At 37.9% G+C, this 23839-nt stretch overlaps 1 long non-coding RNA gene across 5 annotated transcripts; it reads left to right on the top strand.

Moving 5' to 3' along the window:
* Positions 1-1188: 1188 nt before the first annotated feature.
* On the top strand, positions 1189-22468 carry LOC139732514 (uncharacterized). Of its 5 annotated transcripts, XR_011711030.1 has the most exons (7): positions 2388-2491; positions 4175-4282; positions 4957-5090; positions 6131-6195; positions 14243-14301; positions 15711-17689; positions 19593-22468. It is a non-coding gene; the product is annotated as an uncharacterized lncRNA (long non-coding RNA). The 5 variants fall into 5 exon arrangements; XR_011711028.1 differs by having other exon boundaries at positions 15711-22468; XR_011711029.1 differs by having other exon boundaries at positions 6131-6203; positions 15711-22468.
* Positions 22469-23839: the final 1371 nt, after the last annotated feature.

Below are 23839 nucleotides of genomic sequence, written 5' to 3'. Positions count from 1 at the left end.
GTGCGAAATATGGGAGAGATAGGACATGTATTCACCAAGATGCAGGATGAGAAAATTGTGACCTTTGTCCCTAATTTACATACCAAAGATGGTGTCCGATCAAGTAGTTGTTATTTTGTGAAATAATGTACGTGACATGAACTAAACATGTGCAAAATATTGGGGTGATGGGGCTGTTTTTCATGCGTTTCTGCAAAGAAATTTGCAGAAAGAAGTAATTAAGCAGACCGATTTTTCGGTCAACGGCTACCCATGAAAGGGGGAAATGTACCATTCATCGCCGCAGCTTTGAGAATAGTAGTATGTGAAGACAAAGTTGTGCGTAACTTGTTTCATAAAGCTGTTCGTATATAAAGTTACGAACAACTTACGAGCGACTGGTGATCAGTTCTGGATTGCTATAGTTATCAGAATTTCAATAATTCAGCACAAGAACTGGGGACCTTTTCATGAAACTTTTTGTCAGTGATTTACATTGACAACTGTTAAAAGCTACAGAAATCCTTGCGTTTGACTGGCTGATGGCAAATTCGTCGGTGAAAACCTCCGACGAACTCGTTGATGAAACGCCCCCCAGATCACCAGTCGGTCGAAAGTTGTTGGTGACTTTACGAACAGGAGGGCGTTTCATCAACGAGTTCGTCGGAGATTTCACCGACAAATTTGCTATCAGCCAATCAGACCAAGGATTTCATTAGCTTTTAACAGTTGTCAGTGTAAATCCTTGCGTCTGATTGGCTGATACCAAATTTGTCGGTGAAAACCTCCGACGAACTCGTTGATGAAACGCCCCCCAGGGGTCCGTTTCATGAAACTTTTTGTCAGTGATTTACACTTACAACTGTTAAAAGCTACTGAAATCCTTGCGTCTGATTGGCTGATAGCAAATTTGTCGGTGAAAACCTCCGACGAACTCGTTGATGAAACGCCCCCCCAGCTTTATGAAACACCCTCGAATTCTCGGGCGTGTGTGCCGGGCTTTCCATGGTGGTATCGCGTCTCGCGGTGCTCCCTCCATGATCTACACAGTGCATGCATGCGTGGAGTGTACGTACCAAAGAGTATAGAAGCGCACGCGTGCGCTTCTATGCTCTTTATTACTTGGTTCGCTTATATACGTAGTACGTTACCCCACGCGTAAGTACGGGGGTTGGAGATGGTGTGTCTGTAGCGTACACTTATACTTGGCGTGACAGCGCAGCCACAGGCTCGCAAATACGACTTCCGAAGACCTTTGCTGGAGACTGACGGTTTGATTAGTTTGGAGTTCGAGTACCAGGTGGGTATTAGTCTGTAAACGCCGGCATGCCTAAACACAGATATTTGGGTTTTTAGAACAAAAAATGTGTGTAGTCGTGGTGCTGTTAGTGTTAGTGACTATAAACGTTAGAGTCTATCAGTAGTATCACTCTTATGTGTTCAGTAGTGTCTGGCCTCATCATGCCCATCGTATCCACCACAGCTCAGGCCCTATTCGTGTACTAAGCTGTTGTAGTGCGTACACCGTGCGTTTAAATGTCAGGAGTATCAGGAAGGAAGTTGCGTAGTTTTTAACGTTAGACCGCGTTTCCTGAATGGACAAGGTGTGAGCCATATCATGATTTGCTATGTAATTACTAGGAAGGCTAAGTTCCAAAGGACCAACGTTAAGAGTTGACGTTGGCTAAGAGGGCTTACCGATGGGGCTTTCCTTCTGTGATTCGCTTGTGGGCGACATGCGGACGCCATTACTTTAAACCACGACCAGTAGAGGGCGTATTTTAGAGTGCTATATAGGGCCCTAGGGGTGATTCCTGTCCCCCTTTCATTTCACCTTTTTTTTTTTAGGGGGCATGCAGGGGAAGAAATATAATGTTACTTAGCCTGGACCTTGTTTTGTCATACAGAAGTATCTTTCCTGTTTAATCATGAAATGTAATTGAAGAAAAGTCATTTATTTTCTAATATGCAGTCGCACAATTACACATCAAAAGGTTGACTTTGGGCTAATTTCACTGAGTTACTGACCGTGTTATAACATTATGTGTGCACAGTGAAAAATGTGTTTTTAATGAAGATTTTAAGTTTAGAAGATGGTTCTCCTTTGTTAAAAGAGTTGCTTAGATTGTAGGAACAGTAAAATAATTTTACAAAGATTTGTATAAAAAATTTGGGCGTTGTGCGTCATATTCCTCTCAAGTATGTATTTTCAGAATGTGTGTACCTTACATTATTAGTGGTCTCTCCTTAACACAAGGTCCTCAGGACCAGAAAAATGTGCTTGTTATAATGAAACCTTGTTATATCAGGGTTACAAAAATAATACAACACAAATGAAAATTAACAATCTAGGACCACAAAAATATTACCTTGTTATAGTGAACTTCGTTTCATCAGTGCTAATTTTAGAGAGTTCACTGTACAGGTATTGTAATATTTGTGTTCTTCCTTTCTTTTCTTTCTGCAGGTACTGGTTGCCTTGGAAGGAGATTTGTGTTGGTCTTTGTTGAAAGTACGTTTGTGTTTGTGTTTGTTATTTGTTGAATCATCTTCATCCTACATTTCATCTCATACCATTTCACCTTCATCCTTGAATATTCACTGAATATTCACTGAGATTACATCTGGAAATTCATCCTGGAATTCACGAACTCATCCCTGAAATATCTGATATATACATGAAATACCTGAACTTTACCTGAAATACCTTAACTTGAACTTGAAGAAAGCTGAGAACAGAAAACTTCTGAGTGCATGAGAATAAGACAGTATCAGAAGGAGAGAAAGTTTCAGAATTAGAGGCAGAAAGAGTTAGAAAAAGTCAAAGAGAAAAAGAGTGAAATCAACGAGAGGAAGAGTGAGAGTTGACAAAAAAAGAGTGAAAATTAAACAGAATAACAGAGTTTTAAGGAGTGTTTGAATGAAAGAGTTAATTCTTTAAAAGGATAGTTAAAAACTGTGGAAAGAGAATAGTTGTAGAGAAGGCGAGAAGTTTGCTGCAAAACTTGAAAACAGAAACAGTTAATTTGAGAAAAGGTGTTTAAGAGTCCAGAATACACTGAAAGATTGCTTAAGAGTGCCGTCTTAAGACGAAAGCATTATAGTGTCGTGAACGTAATTAGGGTAAACAATATTTGCACCTTCAAGGACTCTTTGATATTTGATATATTCTGCATTGAAAGTTGCTGCAAATAATTCAACTACAGTTGAAAAGAGTTAATAGCTAGGAGTTGAAATTCTGAAGGAATTGTTAAAAGTGTGAGAAACAATTTATGAGGTGAGGCGAGAGGTGTACTAAAAATTTTATGTAAAAATATTTTTTGGTATCTTGAGTCTTGAATTTTCGTTATTTGTTAATAGGATAAAAAAATAGTTGAAGAGCGCCATCTTCAGATAAAAGCATTCTAGTCATAGTAAATGAAGGGAGAGACATTAATATTGCACCTTCAAGGGCTATTTATGATTATTGGGCTGTGAAAACAAAAGCACAATTAGTAAAAGACATACCTTTATTGCAAAAGGAGTCATCTCAAAACAGAAACATTACTGTTTCTTTAATTGTCAGTGAAAACAAAGAATAATTGGTGAAATTGAAATTTTTGTTGCAAAAAAGTGCTACCCTAAGAGAAAAACATATAAGGGAGACTGATTATTGTGCAGTTAAGGCAGAAGCATAATTGGTAAAATTGAAACCTTTATTGCAAAGAGCATAATCTCGAGATAAAGGCATAGTTTGGTCAAATTAAATGTTAGAGAATTGAAGCTGAAATTTCTGTTAAAAGTATAGTGATTCAAAGAATATAACTGTGTTGATTGAACAGTTGGTTGATATACATTTATTTAGTAATAGGTACCATATACTTTCAAAGAATCGAAAGCCCTGTAGTTTGACAATGGAAGCAAGTGAATTCAAGATTGTTATTGGTGATATCCTAGATATCCTCCATAGTTGTGACTTGATGAGAAATGTAGAGGTCAGTGAATGTGATGCATGTTGCAATGTGATCAATGAAAATGAAAGCAGAGTACCATGTGAGGATTGTGGCAAGCAGTTTCATGTGATGTGTACAGGAGCTATTTCTCATGAGGCTAGAATGTGTGATGCAAGGTTGATTTGGATATGTTCAGCATGTGGAAGCAATAATATTGCCCATCGCATCTTTGACAAAATTGGCATTCCCTGTCATTTCAATAGATACGAGCTTCTCGAAGACCTTGGTGATGAAGATTTTCATGTTGATGTTTCACTTTCATCATGCAAGAGCAACCAGAGAAAGAAACCAACAAAGAGGCTAAAAAAGAGGTATGTGAAAAGAAAGAAAAAACGTGGTGTTCTAGGAATGACAAATGGTGTGTGTGGGAGGAAAGAGCAAATTGTGACAGAGATGAATCAGTTTTCGTCATTCACTACAAATCTCACTACGAGGCAATTTCAACCATTAGAAACTGCAGTTGATGATGGTTGGACAGCTGTGAAATCAAGAAAGACAAAAATGATTGAGAAGGCCAAACTGACAACATCCCAAACAATGACTGACAATCCTAAGACCAAGACCAGTAACAAGAGCTCAGTGAGATCAGTAAATGGTGTGATTCTCCAACCTGGTGTGACCTACATTGGCAAAGCAATGAAAGACTACTATCTTGAAAAACAGAGAAGAGCCAAGACCAGCAAAGGCAAAAAATCGAAAGTAGAAAACAAGGCAAGAAGAACATGGTGAACTCGTGAAGCGAAATATGAATGCAAACTTGGACACAGAACAAAATGATAGTCTGCAGGTATATGCTGAATCTGTGTTGAATGTATATTCAAAGTGTGGTTCAGTCACCTCATGTTATGGCAAAAATACTCTGAGCAAATCTATGCAAAAACACAGAGGAGTTGGGCTGATGTGGCTAAAAGCACTCCGAATATGACTAATGAATGTTTCGTACTGAATGGTGATCAGGCTACATGTGTCTCTGTCCTTTCCACAGACATTGAAAAAGAAGTTTGGAATGTAAACAGGCTCTATGGTGGTGGAAATGCACAGCAACCAAGAAAGAAAGGTCGTTTCACGAAGATCCGCAACAAACAAAGTGTGCCACCGGTGAAAAATGCTGACTCACAGGTGGGTAATAATGAAAAGGTGAAACATGACATTCCTGAAGGAGAACTTGCAGCAAAGAATGAAAAGTTGTGTAAGAATGAAATATCTGACCATGAGGACAGTAATTCCACAAGTAGAGATAACACAGGCTCGAATGATATGTCCAAAGTGAAATGTGACAGAATCCACAATGTGCATGAACTAAACCCATGTTACAGTGAAACAAAAGGTGTTGAAGGTGACAGTCAAATATCAGTGGAGGAATTGTTCTCTATGAATTCTACTACAAATGTAAATGTTCACTCTCCATGTCACAGACCTGTTTCAGGTACACAAAATATGTGTGTTCAAGTTTGTAATGAATCGATATTCCTGCCTGAACGTGTAAAAAATACTAATTCATCTGGTTGCATAGTAACGAATGATGATTCTGCCAAAAGTGTTGACCACCATTATTCATATGATGTTCAGGAATCGACAGTACTTATATTAGATGGTGAACCAGCTGCAAATAATTTAGAGACTGAAGAACGTGTGTTTGAGCCTGTTTCTCTTTCAGATTCTGAATGTGGTGGAAGGCAATCATATTCTATGACCAAAACAATCGCACAAGGAAATTTTAATCAAGGTGATCAACGATTTGGTTATACTGCTGGCAAACAATGTGCATGTAATTCTCTTGTGGCAGTTCTCTACACTCAAACTAAAAATGGAATGGAAATGAGACCTTGTGATCTTGATCAGATTCTGACCCTCGGGAATGAGTTGTATTATTACATAAAGAAGGATTCACCATTGAATGAAGAGCTTGTAATGATAGATGAATTACCCAAGGAACTTCATATTCTGGATGAAAACTTTCAAATAACCTATGCTGAATCAAAATATGGTGTTTTAGATGGAAATCAAAACAATTTGTCAAATTTTGGTGCTTTGTCATTGAAGCAAGCATTAGAACAAGAACTGTGCAGATATGATGCATGTCTTATGAATTTTGCTGAGAGCACATTTGCAATCATTAGACATGACAAGGGTTATTATGTATTTGATTCTCATTCCAGAAGTCATGATGGATACTTGGTACAAGATGGATGCAGTGTCTTGCTTAGCATTTCATCATGGCAAGGTATACAGGTACACTGTTTGAATTTGGCAAAATCAATGGCATGTGATTTACGTACTATTCAGTTTGAACTAACTGGTCTGGCATTAGAATCCAATTCTAAGAAAAATGCATTGACAACTAGCGACCCCAAGAAATCAAAGTCAGTAAATACTGCATGTAGGAATACGAATGATCAAAATAGCAACATTTCAAAATATTGTGATCATGTTAAAGGAATTAACAGTGACAGCTGTAACACTCGAAATGAAACAAAGGAAAACAGAGTCAATGTGAACAGTGATGACTATGGAAGTGAGAATGAAGTTGAATGTGTTTCAGTTGAGAAGACAACAGAAAGAAGAGATCGAAATTTCAAATTTGTGCCGATTACATACGTAGACAAGCAGTGTTTGTGCAATAATTTGAATGTCACTTACAATGGTACTGCCAATGAATCAATGGAGGATAGAAATGAAAGTTTGTATATTGGGAAACCTGCAAATATCAAGAAAGTTATGGGTGATGGCAACTGCTTTTACAGAAGTATTGCTCATGTAGTTACTGGCAGCGAAAGAAACCATTTCATGTTTAGGAAATCCAATGTGGCACATTTACTGGAAATGGGTGATTTATTCAAAAATGTAATAGACACATTGAAATATCAGAGTGTCAGGGACTTTGTAGTTCAAGAGAAATTGATGGATTTAGGAACATGGGCTGGTCACACTGATATTAGTTCAATGGCACATATGCTAGATCGTGATATATATGTGTATGATGATCGAACAAAAAATTGGCAAATATTGTCTGCAAGGAAACCTGGATACTACAACAAAGTAACAACTGAGAGAGGCATATATATTTTGTTCACTGGAGGCAATCATTTTGATGCAGTGGAAAGTGTAACTACTGTTCAGTCTAGTACTTTGGATGAGAAATTACCTGTGTTTCATGTGAGTTCAGTTGCTGGTGTAGAAAATAAGAAGGAAAGCCATGATTTATCATCTAAGATTACTAAAACCCAAACATTAAAAAAATGTAGTGTTGGAATGAGGAAAATGACATCAAAACAAACTATGGTGTCAAACCTGCAAAAGACACAAATCCCATTACAAAACACCTGTGAACAGACAGTAAATGTCCACATTGATGCATTTGAGGTGGAACAAGTGGGAGAAATAAAAAATATTGAACTCAAGTACAGTCCTGTGAATAAATCTGATAGAGAGAAGTTTTGTCGCAAATTAGGAATAAAGTTTAATGACAAATATAGCAGTACTGATATGCAAAAAGATATGGTGGAAAACGATGATATTACTATCTTGACACAACCATTGACTGTCTATAGAGTTACTGGTGATGGAAATTGCTTTTACAGAGCTATATCATATGTCATATGTGGCAAGGAAGATTCACACCATGATGTTCGAAAAGCAATAGTTATGCATATTTTACAAAACAAGGGAGATTATGTAAGTCTTTTAAGATCAGGGTACACAGATATTATAAAGTACATTGCAAAGGAAAGAGTATTCAACAACGGCACATGGGCTACAGAATTGGAAATGATGGCCTTATCAAATTTACTAGATACCGATGTTTATGTATATGAAGATAATGGTTCAAAATGGAAATTATTTGGTGCAAGCAAAGTTCAGTTTGGAATTGCTACATCACAAAGAGGTATTTACTTGCAACACTCAAATGGCAATCATTACGATGTTGTAGAATCTGTATGTCCAAGGATCCAAATGTCAAGTTCATGTCGAAAACCGTCAACATCACAAAATATTACTGATATGAAAACACCAGTGACAAAAAAGAAAAAACTTTCAATAAAAAGGAAAGTTGCAAAACAAGTCGATGATTGTCAACTCGATGTGTTAAACAATGAAGTATTAGAGGATGACATGGAACCTGCAGTTAAAGTGAGTAGGCACACTGAAAAATCTGAAGATGTTAAAACTACAATGCAAACTACAAAAAGGAAAAAACGAAGAAAAAAAAGTAATACTAATCTTACCAGACGAAAAAATAGAGATCGAATGAGAGCACAGAGAGAAAAGAGAAAAAATGACCAAAGGCAGTTGGAAGCAGAATTTTTATCAAATGATCAGCCTTTTCTGTTCCGCAAACTTAAAAAAGCAGCTGCAAAGAAAGTGAAGTATCAAACAAATGTTCCTTACAGGTTACAAAAGAAAAGGAAAATTAAGAAGAGACAAAGGGACAAGTACACTTTGGATCCCACTTACAGAGAAATTGTCAAGGAAAGGATGAGGAAAGAGATGAAATCCAAATACCAAAAAAATGCTGCATTTAGAGAAAGGCTGAAGAAAATGAGAAAAGTTCACTATGAAAGCAATGTTCATTATAGAGAAATGCTTAAGAAATTGATGAAAGCTAAATATCGAAGCAATTCTTTATTCAGAGAGAGGTTTAAGAAACTGGGGAGAACTAAATATCAAAACAATCCTTTATTCAGAGAGAAACTTAAGAAAATGAGGAAAGCTAAATATCAAAACAATGCTTTATTCAGAGAGAGGCTTAAGAAGTATATGAGAAAAGTTTCAAACATTAAGTACAAGACAAATTCTGTGTACAGACAGCAGGTTGCGATGAGAAATGTGAAACGAAAAAAGCAAGAGAAAATGAATATGAGAAATTGTGATCATGTTTTGAAAAGGTTTAGGGAAACTATTTCACATGGCCCTGAATATGTATGTTGTGTATGTTTGAAATTATTATTCAAAAATCAAGTATTGAAGTGCACAAAAGCAAAATATAACGATACAAAATGCTTAAAAGAGGAGTACTTGCATACATGCAGTGATGACTGTGATGTTGACTGTCAAATAGTAAAGTCACCAAGAAACTCTTTATGGATTTGTTACACTTGCCACAGGAAATTATTAGCTGGTAATATGCCTGCTGAAGCTAGCAGAAATAACTTAGAATTACATGCTATTCCTGTGGAACTTGATAATCTGAATAAGTTGGAAATGCATTTAATTGCATTGAACATTCCATTTATGAAAATTTTGAACCTGCCTAAAGGAGGACAATATGGAGTACATGGCCCAACAGTTTGTGTGCCTTCACGCACAGATGAAACTGTAAAGATATTACCTCGACCAGAAACTGATGATCAATTGATACGTGTAAAACTGAAGAGGAAATTGTCGTACAAAGGACATTATGAATATCAGTTTGTCAAGAAAAAGAATGTGCTAGTTGCATTGGAATATTTGAAGAAGAATAATAAATGGTATTCTGATATTGTTATAGATAATGAATGGAATTCTGATTTATCAGAGGAAAATAGTCAAACAGCTTGTGTTAAACCGTTGAATTCAGGTGAATCTAATGATGATTACGATGACATAGAGGATGATCATGATGAACGATTACAAGGCGTTCAGTTGGACACATGTTTACAGAAGGTTGATATGAGGCAAGAAGTGCTTGATCAGTTTTTCGATGATATTATATGTTGTGCACCTTGTGAAAAGAATAGTCCTGTATCACTGTTGATGGATAAAAGTAATGAGGCAAAATGTTTTCCTGCTCTATTTCCAACAGGCCAGCCAACATTTCATGATACCAGGTTCATTGAAGTAACACTTGGTCGTTATTTGCATAATCGTCTGATGCATGTAGATAACAGATTTGCAAAAAATACAGAATATATCTTCTATGCTCAGTGTATTTATGAACTGCAACAAATACTTTCTAATGTGTCTATAGCTCTCAGAAAAAGCTCAGGGGAAATTGATAATTCCACATCGATGCAGTGTTCGGATCTAAAAGATGCAAGAAAACTTCATGAGATACTGGATTCAAATAAAGGATACAAATTTCTGAAACAAATACGGGGAACACCTCCATACTGGCAATCTACACAAAAAGATGTATTAGCAATGGTTAGACAACTTGGAAAACCTACATGGTTTGCGTCGTTTTCCTCAGCTGAGATGAGATGGCCTGAAGTTATTAATACATTGCTTAATCAACAAGGTGATAGAAGAAAAGCAAATGATCTAGATTGGACAGATAAGTGTAATCTATTAAAATCAAATCCAGTGACCGTAGCTCGTATGTTTGACAAACGCTTTCATGCATTTTTGAACAAAGTGATTCTTTCTGTGGCAGAACCTATTGGCAAGATAATTGACTACTTCTACAGAATTGAATTTCAACAGAGAGGATCTCCACACACACACTGTTTATTCTGGGTCGAAAATGCGCCTAACTTGGGTGTCGACAAAGATGAAACTGTCGTAGATTTTATTGATAAGTACATTTCATGCAACATTCCATGTGAGGATGAAGATGAGGAACTATATGAAATAGTGAAGAATGTTCAGCTTCACTCAAAGAAACATTCAAAATCATGCAAGAAAAAGGGAACTACCTGTAGATTTAATTTTCCAAGACCACCTTCTGAGAAAACATTTGTTGTGAAGCCTGATGATAATCTGGAAGTTACAGATGAAGCTCAAGATGTTCTGTCTACTGTAAAGCATTCATCATGTATGGAAGGGAAATATGATAATGCTAGACAGCTCTTTGAAGCTCTTGAGATGTGTCAAAAGGAATTTGAAGATGCCTATAATGCTGTAGCTACAAAAGAAAATATAGTCATGAGAAGAGATCCAAAAGACATATGGGTGAATCAATACAATCCATTTTTACTGAGAGCTTGGAATGCCAATATGGATTTGCAGTATATAACAAATGAGTATGCCTGCATTGTTTATGTTGTGTCATACATGTCAAAAGCAGAAAGAGAGATGGGTTTGCTATTGAAAAATGCAGAAAGTGAAATGAAAGAGGGCAATGAAGATGCTCGGAAAAGCATGAAAGAAATAGGACATGTGTACATGCAAAACCGTGAAGTTTCAGCGCAAGAAAGTGTGTATCGTGTTTGTAGCCTGAGATTGAAAGAGTGCTCAAGAAAAGTAGAGTTTATACCTGTTGGACCAAATCCTGTGAGAATGAGTTTACCATTGAGTGTTATTCAAAGCAGACGAGACGATGATGATAGGAGTCCATGGATGCCAAACAGAATTGATAAATATAAAGCCCGACCTGATGGTTTTGAATTTGAAAATATGTGTTTAGCCACATTTTGTTCAAAGTATAGACTACTCAGTGAATCTGATATAAAGGGTAAGAAACAGAACCAGAAAGTCTTCAAATTGAGAAATCAGCTGGGCTATGTGCAAAAACGATCAAGAACCAAGGATGCTGTAGTGAGATATCCTCGCTTTTCACCGAATGTATCGCCAGAAAAATATTATCAGAGTATCTTGCAACTATTTTTGCCATTTCGTATTGATAAACAGTTAAAACCTGATCAATTTGTGACATATCAGGAATTTTATCAATCTGGGTCTGTACGAATATTTAATAAGAACATGGAAAGTGTCAAAAGTATTGTCAATGAAAATCTCAGGCAGTTTGAGAAAAATGCTGATACAATTGATCAAGCACAACAATATCTTGAGAAATTTGGTCCACAAGAAGATGCATGGGGATTACTCTGTCCAGAAACAGAAGTCGAAAGACATGAAACAGCAAAAACCCATGAAGAAGTTGAAGATGCTGACAATGAGTTTAGAATCCCAGATCTTGAATCTAAATCTAAGGAGAAAGAGTCATACGGCATAGAATTTCGCTCATGTACCATTTCAAGAGAAGACAGTAATGTCTTATTAAGAACTTTAAATACCAAGCAACAAAAGGTGTTCTACAAGATACGACAATGGTGTCTTGACAGAGCTAATGGAAAAGAACCTACAGCATTTCAAATATTTGTGACAGGTGGTGCTGGAACAGGAAAAAGTCATCTAGTGAAATGCATATGTAATGAAGGAACAAGAATTCTTAGCAGAATGATGCACAATCCTGATGATGTTTCAATTATGAAAGTAGCTCCAACTGGAATTGCAGCTTACAACATTGATGGTAGTACTATTCATAATGCTTTGTCCATACCCATTTCTGCTACACTACCTTACCAACCCCTTGGAGAAGAAAAGATAAGTCATTTACGTAATCAGCTAGGTCAATTACAGATACTAATAATTGACGAAATATCGATGGTTGATCAGAAGTTGTTGTGGTATGTACATGGACGTTTAAGACAAATAAAGCAGACACGTGGTGATGCTCCATTTGGAAAGGTTTCAGTTATTGCAGTTGGAGATTTCTATCAGTTACCCCCAGTAAAAGGTGCTCCATTGTATAAAGATACACTGCAAAGTTCTTTATGGACAGACAACTTCTCTATAATTAACTTGGATGAAATAATGAGACAAAAGGATGATGCAGAGTTTGCTGTTCTTTTGAACAAATTAAGGATAAAAGAAAAGAAAGATGAATTATCTACTGATGATATAGCAGTTCTTCAATCATGCCAAACTGGAGAACAATGTGAGGATGCGTTGCACATATATTCTTCAAACAAACAAGTAAATGACTGGAATAAAATAATGCTTCACAAGAAATGCACAAATATCATATGTATTGATGCAGAAGATTCTGAACTCGGTGATGAGGGTAAAAACAAAAGATGTGACAAGCCACGGAGATGTACTAAAGCTTCCTTGCCAGCGTATCTTTGGATTGCTGAAAATTGTAGAGTGATGCTTATCAAAAATGTGAATGTGACCAAAGGTTTATCAAATGGCTGCATTGGCACTGTAACTGACATAGTAAGAGTGAATGAAAATGTGAGACCTACTAGTGTGCTGGTTAAATTTGACAATGAAAAAGTAGGAATTCAGTCAATAGAAATGCAACAGGAATCAATTGGCAAAAAATATACTAGGAAACAATTTCCCTTGAAATTAGCATATGCATGCACAGTCCATAAAGTACAAGGCATGACAATGGAAAAAGCTGTTGTTTCTCTAAAAAATATATTTTTGCCTGGACAAGCATATGTAGCTCTGAGCCGTGTTACATCATTATGTGGACTAACAATTGAAGATTTTGATCCAAAAGTTATGTATTGCAATCCAGCTGTTAAAGAAAGCTTGGAGAACATGCCAACATTTGTCGATGAAAAGAACATAGACAACGATGTCTCCGTTGCAACTATGTGTATAATGTTACATAACATTCAAGGTCTTAAAGCACATTTCAAAGATATCCAATCAAATTTCCTATTTAGAAATTCTGATATTATTTGTTTAACAGAAACCTGGATTAATGATGACATTTTTGATGTGAATTTAGATCAGTTTAAAATGTACAATCAGCCTCGGTCAGAATCTTATTCTGATGACAGTCCTTTTTTTTCTGCACTGAAAAATCAAGCACATGGTGGAGTTGCAGTGTATAGTAAAATCAAATCTATTAGTAGGCTGGATTTACATGTCAATAATCTAGAATATATTACATTTGCAGTAACTTGTCCTTCATGTCTCATTTCAGTGATATATAGACCTCCTAGATATGACAAGAAACAATTTTGTGAGAAACTGAAGAGATTACTCATAGAATTGCAGCAAAGATGTACAAAACGCATAGTTATCGGTGACTTTAATGAAAATCTCAGACAAGGTTCAAGTAATTCATGTGTGCATAAATTGATGTGTTCTTATGGATATCAACAACATGTACTTGATGCTACGACAGAAGGTGATACATTGATTGACCATGTATATAGCACAGGTATCAATACACTTCACACTGAAGTTATTCCACTTTACTACAGTTACCATGAAGCTATTAGAATACAGTTTTGATGAGTACTGTCATGAGTTTATGCAAAGTAATGTGGTATACTCAAATCAATTAATATTTACTTTCGTTTGTCATCATATTTCCTTTTGTAATACAGAATGAGGTAAACAGAACAGTATGAATAGGAGACAGTATAGAACAATAAGAACAACTCAGTAGTGGTGATACATTATGATCTATAGTGATGTGATTGAAGTAAAAAAGGATTGAAGTAAAAAAAGTCTTTGTGCAAGCAAAGAACTTGTCGAACAACAGATCAGTCTTGGATTATACCTCTATGATCAATATCCAATTGCATTTCTTTTGCCTGTTTAAGGTTGAACTGGCCTGTGTGTGTGCCTGACATGTCAGTCCTTTCATCCAAGTGTTGCAGAGGTAAGTTTTTCTGTTCTTGAACCCTCTTCTTTTCAGCACACTGGAGCCAAAGGCTTAAGTGAGCTGCCGTGATCACTTTTCATCTGATATCCGTCCATTGTGCATCACGCATAAACTTTGAACATTTTCATTTTTCTTGAAAACTCCATGCCCAATATTCACCCAACTTGGCTGGTAAGGTGCCCTGTTGGATAGGATTTAAGTTCTAATGGGCACCATGTCACTCTTGGTTTGCCCCCAAATTGAGAAATTTTAAAAATTTCTCTTCTCTAGAGCCAAAAGTGATAGAGCTAAGTTGTTACTGGTAGTGCACGTTGACTGTAATTTGAAGTTCGTTCATGTCAAAATTACAAGTGCCGGCACCCAGTACAGGGTTGGGAGGGGTCCAAATAGGGGCCTAAATTGTACATGTTGATTTTCTTGGGAACCACATAATAGAGTTTCACCAAACTTGGCAGGCTCAAAGGCACCAAAATTAAGGACTCTTTAAAAATCTTCTTTAAAATTAGAAGTGATAGAACTAACTTATGCTGTACTTTGAGTTTGTACATTGATGGTTGTTATTCCAAGTTAAGTTTGTTCATTGTTAATGGCAGAATTGGGGAGAGGGGGGGGGGGGAATTAAGGAATTTTCCACACACACAAATAGGATGAGAAATGATAGATTTGTCAATATTTTTTCTGCCAACTGCATAGTCAAACTTTGTGTGTACAGTGTTTTTGATAGGTGCTTATTCTAGTGTGACAGAATATGCAAATGGACACCATATTTTCAGCTCTCAATGTTGCCTTACCCCTCCCCAACTTCGCTATGTTTGAGGTTAGAGTCTGCAAGTTTGCTTGGAAAGTGAACTAGCGATACTTTGGTGAGCACAAGATCATGGTTCTCTCATTTCTATACAAGTTTTCTTTTAGCAGGCACTACAATTTTTGAGAAAAGCAGGCTTAATTTTACTCAAAGTCGAGATCAGAATTCAGTATGTGTGTTATATGAAATGCAATATGTAGAAATAAGTGTTTGTACTTGTACAGAGTATTTGTTGAGAAGTATTTACCATGTAGTTTTGTGAAATCTTTCTGACCATGTTCAAAAAAATTGTGAGTTTGGATATGCACGTGAACATTCCTTGTTTTACTATGGGCCATGTGGCACTTGGTGCTCCATAGAAGTTGTCCATGGTTTAAAACATGGTTTCATTACTACCTTCATGAATTCAGGCCAATGTGTCTGAAATACATATAAAAAAGTCTTTGAAAGTTAAAAGACCATATCATTAACAGTTATCACACTGATATGTATACTTTTCTCCCAGTATACAACAGATGTAATTTTTATGCTAATGTTTGACGATGTTAAAAGAGGAACTTCCTGCTTTGGTAACAGTGTGTCTTTCATTCTTTTTGGCCAGGCATTGCTGATTGGAGAGAACTTGCCAGCTTCACATTGTTCTCTTGATGTGATACAGGGGTGAGAGTCTGCTTGTTGAAGGCCCAAATAAATCAAACCACCTGTGGATCACAATTATCTCAACTGTGTGGATGACTGTCAACTCCGCATCAAACTGTGTGGCATGCAAGACACTTCATATCAGATGATACTAAATGAGCAACATCATGGTGTCTTGAAATTTCCTTCCTCTTCACTCAGTAGTATTTATATGAGGAGTCAACAATATTCATCATAATTGCAAAAGCAAAAGTTTAACAGATCTTATTATTGTAGAATTACTTATGCAATTTGAAATACCTGAATGATTATTTATTATTTGTTAATGTACCTTTGACCATATCATATATGGTCCTACTGTATATAGCGGAAATTTTAATTTGTAATTTTCCATATGGCATAATATGAGACCCCGCTCACGCATGCGCCAACAGTTCGCTTGCAATATGTGCTGTTCTAAAATCTTTCTTGCCGAGTAGTTTTCTAAATTGTGTTGAATCATTGTGTTTTCTTGACATCAACATTATTTCAAGCTCCTACGTTTTGGTTTGGATGCTAGTAGTTCATGTGGAAAGCTGATTTGATCGTATTTCTACTGTTTAGGGGAAAAAATTTTCGTTAGTTTTCTTGGACGTATCAGCCCGCATGGAATGCAACGTAGAAGCAAAAGTGAGGCTGGCACAGACGCGCTCTGCCCCCGGAACTTTTGCCCAAATGTCGATAAAGCCAGGTGTGGGCGCAGACAGCATGAACAGCAAATCAAGTGCGACGCGTTTGTTACTGCCCGCAGCAAAAGCTGGTGGAAGTAAAGGGAAAGAGAAATCTTGGAAAAGGAAGAGCATTTCTACCACTACCGCAGGTTCTTCAGACATTTCTTGTGTGGAGGAAAGACTTCAGAACCTTGAAGTTTTGCTCGCAAAAGTGATTGATCATCTCCCGTCTACACCCTTGCCCAGCAGCAGATCAGCTTCCAGCTTACGTCGTTAGTCAGACTCTGCACGCCATGATGTCGGCTGCTCTGCCTATCAAGGAGGTACTTACGACTGTGAAAGAGAACACGAGAGTGATTATGATGATCAGTACATTGAAGAGGGAAGTAGTTCTACCATTTCTTTCCCCACAGGGGAACATGAGACGGATCCTGTGGCAAGTGTGCCCTCTCTCGCCGTGAATTTGCTTGCCCAAGTGAGGTTGGTGAGACTGTTGATGACAATGTGTGCACAATCAGTCACGTACACCTGTACATGCTTACTCATCAATTGGAAAAAAAACTCTATGGACAAGACTGCAAAGAAATATCCTTCCCCAAACAACTGCATCCTACTTGATGTACCTAGAGTTAATCTTTGCATTTGAGAGAACTTGAAATTGGGCACAAAAAGCAGAGACTTGAAGCTCCAGCGGGTTCAACATTCTCTTCAGAGGTTTTGTTGCCTTCATGGGCATGGGTGACTCCACGGATATTTCAGAATAGCAGCAAGATACTCTTGCTCTTCTCAGTAATGCTACATTTGAGCTGAGCTGCATCAGAAAACACCTCATTCGCCCTGAAATGAGTTCACGATTCACGCATTTGTGCAAACCCTCAACACCAATCAGGAAATCTCTCTTTGGAGATGACTTGCCCAAACAAGTTAAAGACCTACAAGAATAACAAAAGGCCACCGAAGGTGTCATGTGAGGACAACATAGATATTTCTGAGGGCATTGCGGTTTTCACCTGTATTCACGCAACAGATACCAAGATACGGTCTGGATTTCCACAGGGATACGCCACAGTCAGGGACCTCAAATCGACCTTTTTTAGGGGCACATTTTCAGGGCCAGACGCCAGGCGGCACCTCCAGCCACAAAGAGCAGACCTCTTCCCTACCCCTCACAGCAGAGGCCAGGGTTATTCCAGGCTCCAAGGAGAGTCTAACGGGAGCTTGCCTTGAACAGGTGAGTTATCCATATTATCACTCTATGCATAATTCTCAAGTTGAAGGTCGACTGAAGCAATTTTACGATGAGTGGTGCAAAATAACATCCGACCCGTTCGTTTTGTCAGATATAAGCAAAAGGGGTGTGAACTTGAGTTTGACCCAGAGCTTGGACCACCATCGAGATCCTATCCTATCTTTGAGTATCAGAAACACAATGAAGAAAGAGAAGCCATTCAGGAAGAAATACAAAAACTTGTGGCTAAGAACATGATCAAACCATACACACATGAAAGTGGAAAATTTGTGTCAAACATTTTCACAAGGCCTAAGGAAAATGGCAGCCTCAGAATAATTCTACATCTGTCAGATCTTAATAAGTACATGACTAACCAACATTTCAAAATGGATGGTATTCACGTGGCCATGGATTTGGTCTCGTCTAATTGTTTCCTTGCTTCAGTCGACCTCCAGGATGCCTATTACATTGTGCTCTGTCCCAATCCACACTATAGCCATAAGAAATATCTGAACTTCGTATGGCAAATAAAAGGCTGTTGTGTCAGTTTAAGGTCCTCCCAAATGGTCTGAGCACAGCTCCTAGATTATTCACTAAACTTCTCAAACCAGTTTCTGCTTCCCTGCAGCAGGAAGAGCATGTGTTTGTCGGGTACTTGGACAATACCATCATAATAGGAAAAAATGCAGAGCTTACCCATAAAGCAGTTCAAGCAACTACAAGGTTATTTTCTCAACTTGGTTTCCTTGTTCACCCTGAAAAATCAGTACTCCTACCAGCCCAAGTAATTGAATTCTTATGATTTACTTTGGACTCCCATGCAGTGACTATCTGACTCCCAGAAAATAAGGAGGAGGAAATACAGTTGAGGCATGTTCAGACCTTCTTGGGCAGAATAAGCTGTCAGTCCGCAATGTTGCCAAAATGATTGGGAAAAACATTTCTACACTCCCAGCTATTCAGGATGGGCCACTCCATTATCACTTCCTAGAAGGGGATAAGATGAATGCTCTCAAGAGGAATAGGGGTCATTTTGACAGTCCAGTGCATTTATCTGAGAATGCTAAGCAGAATCTAAGGTGGTAGATTCTAGATGTGAAAGGATTCAAATCTCCAAAACAGCGGAAAGGACTGCAACATGGATATGCACCGATGCACGTGGGGCTGGATAGGGTGCTCGTGACCTTCGCATAAAGGCAGGAGGAAGATGGAATGAACAAGAAATGGTCAGGGCAAGAAATAATGATATTAATTTCCTGGAAACTCTAATGGCAGAGTTTGGATTGATGGCCCTTTGTGCTGATATGCATGATGTGCACATATTAATCAGACTAGACAATATCACAGCTGTGGCATATTTAAACAATATGGGAGGATGTAAATCTGGAGATCTGGAGATGGTGCTTTGAGAGGAATATATGGCTTACTGCAAGGCACCTCCGTGGGTAGCTTAACACCCAGGCAGACACCATGTCCAGAAAATTTAATGATGAATCTGAATGGATGCTTGACAGAGAGGTGTTCAAAGATGTAGATCATTTTGGTACCCCTGAAATTGATCTCTTTGCATCAAGAATGAATGCACAAGTACCTCAATATTTTTCATGGTATCCAGAGCCAGAAGCAGAATCAGTCAATGCTTTTCTGACAGACTGGGGTCCGCCAAAGTTTTATGCCTTCCCGCCTTTCTGTTTAATATCAAATGCTTACAAAAGATACAGGCAGACAAAGCAATAGGGATACTAGTTGTTCCGAATTGGCTCACACAAGCTTGGAATCCACGACTTAAACAGCTAATAGTTGGGGAGCCCCTCTGCCTGCAAAAGAGCAGAGATCTGTTAAAGATTCCAGTCTCCAATACCTCACATCCATTTAATCACCGTTTTGAAATTTTGTGTTGCAGGATTTGCGGAGACAGCACAAAAACACAGGCCTGAGTGACAAGACAGTTGACATTATTTCAGCATCTTGGAGATCCTCAACCAAGACACAATATGGGGTCTTCACCTAAAAATTGGAAAGATTTCTGCAGACGAAAATGGGTTGACTTCATTAACACCACAGCAAGCCTGGTTTGGGATGTCTTCACAGAGTTGTTTCACCAACAAGGAGCGAGTCACAGTTATTTTAATAGAGCAGGAAGTGCACTACCTACTTTGGTGGTGCTTGATGGTTCTGACACAGTGGGATCACATCTTGTGATATGCCAGTTCTTCAAAGGAGTTTTTTATCTTAGACCTCCTGTAGCAAGATGTAGTCACATCTGGGATAATAAAGTGCTGTTAAACTATTTTCAAAAAATGTCGCCAGTAAACTCACTTTCACTTATGCAACTGATGCTAAAAGTGGTCATGTTTAATAATGGCACTTGTATGTGCACCAAGGGTGCAATCTCTATCTCTTTTATCACTGGACAATATGATTTTTAAAGAGAGTTCTGTTGTTTTTCCATTTGACACTCTGTTAAGGGAACACCAGCAGAGAAATAAGAGTCGTTGCAGACACATTAAATTGAAAGCCTTCCCAGCGGATCGGTGCTTGTGTGTGCTTCGGTGTCTGCATCAGTATGTCCAACGTACTGAGCAACTAGGAGGAAGTAAAAAGCAACTCTTCAGTTGCTAGCAGCGATTTTGCAATAGCTCCGCACCATGATGTCAACAGTCGGAATTGACACGGACACATTCAAGCGTCACTCAACAAGAGTAACAGCTACCTCTGCCGCAAAGAGGAGTGAGGTTCCGGTAGATGAGCTTCTAAGCAAAACTGGCTGGTCTTGGGGAAAAAACATTTCGCAAATATTACAATAAGCCCTTGGAAAGACAAACATTTGGTGTGGCTGTGTTGGGGTACTGAATGCCAACAGATCTACAATGTAGTATGCAGCACATACTACCTGAGAGTAAAGATATTTACCTGCAGGTTGAACTGACCAGATTAACAGCCACACCAGGTGATTTGATTTTATAGTGTGTCTAATCTTCCTTATGATGGTATCAATTGGTACACATCTTTTGCATGCCAATGCAATTTCCTGATTCTTGTGACTGTGGGCACGTTGTTGCTTTGAATATTGTTGGCGTATGCGGGAGCAGGATCTCATAGTATGCGTCCCTTTAAATTACTCATTAGAATAAATCTCAAACTTAGAACGGTAAGTTCTCGTTTAATCTTTCTATTTTTAAAGAACTGTGGGTTTTGTAAAACAAATGTGGAATCCAGTCTTGCGTCACAAACTCCTAAAAGTTTGTAAGCAATTGAAATCAAACTTAGGGTACATGATGAAATTGACAGCTTCCACAGTAGGGCTATTCATTAGCAATTTATTTCATATTTGGTGTGCATAATGATGCCTGTGTTCTTATGGAGGCCTCTCTTTGTGTTTGTACCCAAGAAAGCATTGCCATGGTGGCTACATGTTTTCTTAGAAATCTTGTGGAGTGAATTAATGCTAAAATTTTCAAGCCATTGGAATATAATTTGGTGGACATTATGGCATTGAGATATAAAATGCAAGATCTGATTTTTGTGTTTGCCAGACAAGCATTTGCTATAGTAACCACAATTTTATCAAACCTTGTAAATTTGGTATCACATGTATGGTCTACTTACGCAAGACTTTCTTTGTGTTTTTATCTGACAAGGTGTTGTCGGGGTGACTGTATATTTTCTTTAAAATTTTGCAGAGTGAGTTGCTTTCACAGTGTTGATGCTACTGAATTAAAATTTGGTGTATATTATTGCATTGAGGTAAAGATGTGGAGACACAGTTTTTATGTCTAGCAAACAAAGTGTTGCCATGGTAACCATAGTTTTGTCAAAACCTAGTGAATTTATTACCTTCACAGCATTTAAGTAATTAAGGTCTAATTTAGCACATATATATGATCTAAAGGAATAGATGTGCAAGACACCATTGTGTTAATATCAGATAAAAGCATTGCCTTGGTAACACTCTTTTGTTATCAGGCTGAAACATTTAAGCTAGATTTTGTGTTAAGGTCAGATTTTATGTGTGTGATATCTATAGGATTTTTTTTTTTTTTAATAGGGGTCTGAGGTTCTTGAGCAGGGAGGTTAATCACCTTCAGTCATAGTTGTAGCAAAACAAAGGTTCTTATGGAAGATGAGTCACACTTTTTACTAAAACCTCTTTATTTTTAGATATGTCAGCCATATGAAAACTGATTTCCATTCAATACATTTTTAATTCATCCTAAAATTGCATGCTCTTTAACATTTGACATCAGTTTTTCTAATTACCTTGGATAAAGTTACAACCTGAATCACTATCTCAATCAAAACAATGCCATGCTTTGAAGCTCATAATCATCATCAAAAGATTGTTTGTCATAAACACAAACACGCATTAATACTCCAGTTACAAACTTGAAGTGGTTGACAGCAAAAACATGATGTTTCCCTGAGCACAATACTCCAGACCTGGATATTTGGAGTGTAACTTGTTAATCACGACTTGGACTGCTAAAATGGATTCTGGTACAAGGACTGATGATTTGAATGTTACAGGCAGCAGCCATGTTGTGATTTGAGAAATATTGCAGAAAACTGAGTTATGTTTAGGATAATGAGCGATGAACTGTTTGTGACTTGTAATCCTATTCAGAGTGACAAGGAGTAATCTTTGTTAATCTGGCAAAACGTCAATGACCCCGTTTACAGTGCGAGGCGAGGCCGTGGCCGAGCCGCGGCCGAGCCCAGCCCCGCTTCAGTGTAAACGCGCAAAAGGCCAAATACGTGGCCAAAATTGGCCTCGCATTTGGCCTCGCTCTGGAGGTGGTCTCAGCCGCGGATCGGCCGCGGCCAAGCCCGGCTTTTTTTCAGTGTAAACACAAACTTGGCCAAATGCGCGGCCAATTTTAGTTTGGCTTCCAAACCATCTGCCTGTATCTTTCGCTATTCGGGATATTAACCCCCTCAACGTCGAAAACTAATATAGTTTAGGGTGGTTTTGTCCTGTAAAGGATTCTTTCCTTCGGCAAGGCCTTTGCCCTAACGGCGACTTTGTCGCCACGGAATTCAGTTGGCAAAGAGTCTGAAAACCAGACAATACCAAAGTCCGTTTGTTTACAAGCAGAGCGCCACTACGACAAAATATTGAAAGGTTTGAATTAAAAGCGCGGCCGAGCCCAGCAGTGCAAACAGACAAAATTGCGTGGCTCGGCTGCGCAGTTGAGCCCGGCCCCACACTGTAAACGGAGTCTATGTCTCATATTAACTGTTCAGCATGAGATGATTTGTAAAGCATTGTGGGCAAATTGTTCTGTGCTGTTTCCTTACTCATATCAATTATCATTGAGCCTGTACGGTGCACTCCCGTTATAACGAAATGCTCAATACCACCAGTTTTAAAACGAGATCTTGTTATAACCGAACAAATACAATACATGTATATAACAAAAACAAGGAACCACATATATATCATAATGTTTGCTGAATACTCACCATACACTGGAAAGTTATATGAAATGTGATGGGATAATTGTATTACAATAATAAACGCAAGTTCCCTTCATGAATTGTACCTGACACAAGGAGCAAACGCATAAGAGTGGTGTGAAGCATTCATCCATGCAGAGACGCTATATATTAATGCTTGTTTTCCTATATATTTTCGAAAGCAATTAGCATTTCGTTATAACGGAGCACATTTCTTTTGTTTTTCCTTGTCTGTGGCATTCAAAAAAGACTTTGTTATAAAGGAAATTTTTCTATAACCATGTTCATTATAAGCGAAGTTTGCATCATAGACTTTAATGGTGATAATTTTGGGACCAGAAGATTTACTTCATTATGACGAAATTTAGTTACAACTGTGTTCGTTGTAACGGGAGTGCACTGTATTCATATTGCCAACTTTACAAAAGATGCCATTTAGAGGTAAACCATAATACATTGTACTTGTAACTTTTGTGTGTGTGTGTGGTAACTTTGGTTCCTAGGTGCTTTCAGAGAGAGAAGTAAATGTATTGTAATGTCATGTAAAGTCAATGAAGAATACAAGAGTATGGTAGATGTTGACTACCCACATTGAACTTCAGAGACAGTTTAAAGTCAGTTGGTGCAGGGTAGCCACAATTGAGGCCAGTAGTTCTTTGTGCTTTTATGGGAATAAAAAAAAAAAGAAATTTA

This window comes from Diadema antillarum, unplaced genomic scaffold (assembly GCF_040938485.1).
Source record: "Diadema antillarum isolate AM-2024a unplaced genomic scaffold, OU_Dant_1.0 seq00000429_RagTag, whole genome shotgun sequence".
Taxonomy (NCBI): domain Eukaryota; kingdom Metazoa; phylum Echinodermata; class Echinoidea; order Diadematoida; family Diadematidae; genus Diadema; species Diadema antillarum.
The sequence above is the reverse complement of the archived record's forward strand: the minus strand, read 5'-3'. Positions and strand labels throughout refer to the sequence as shown.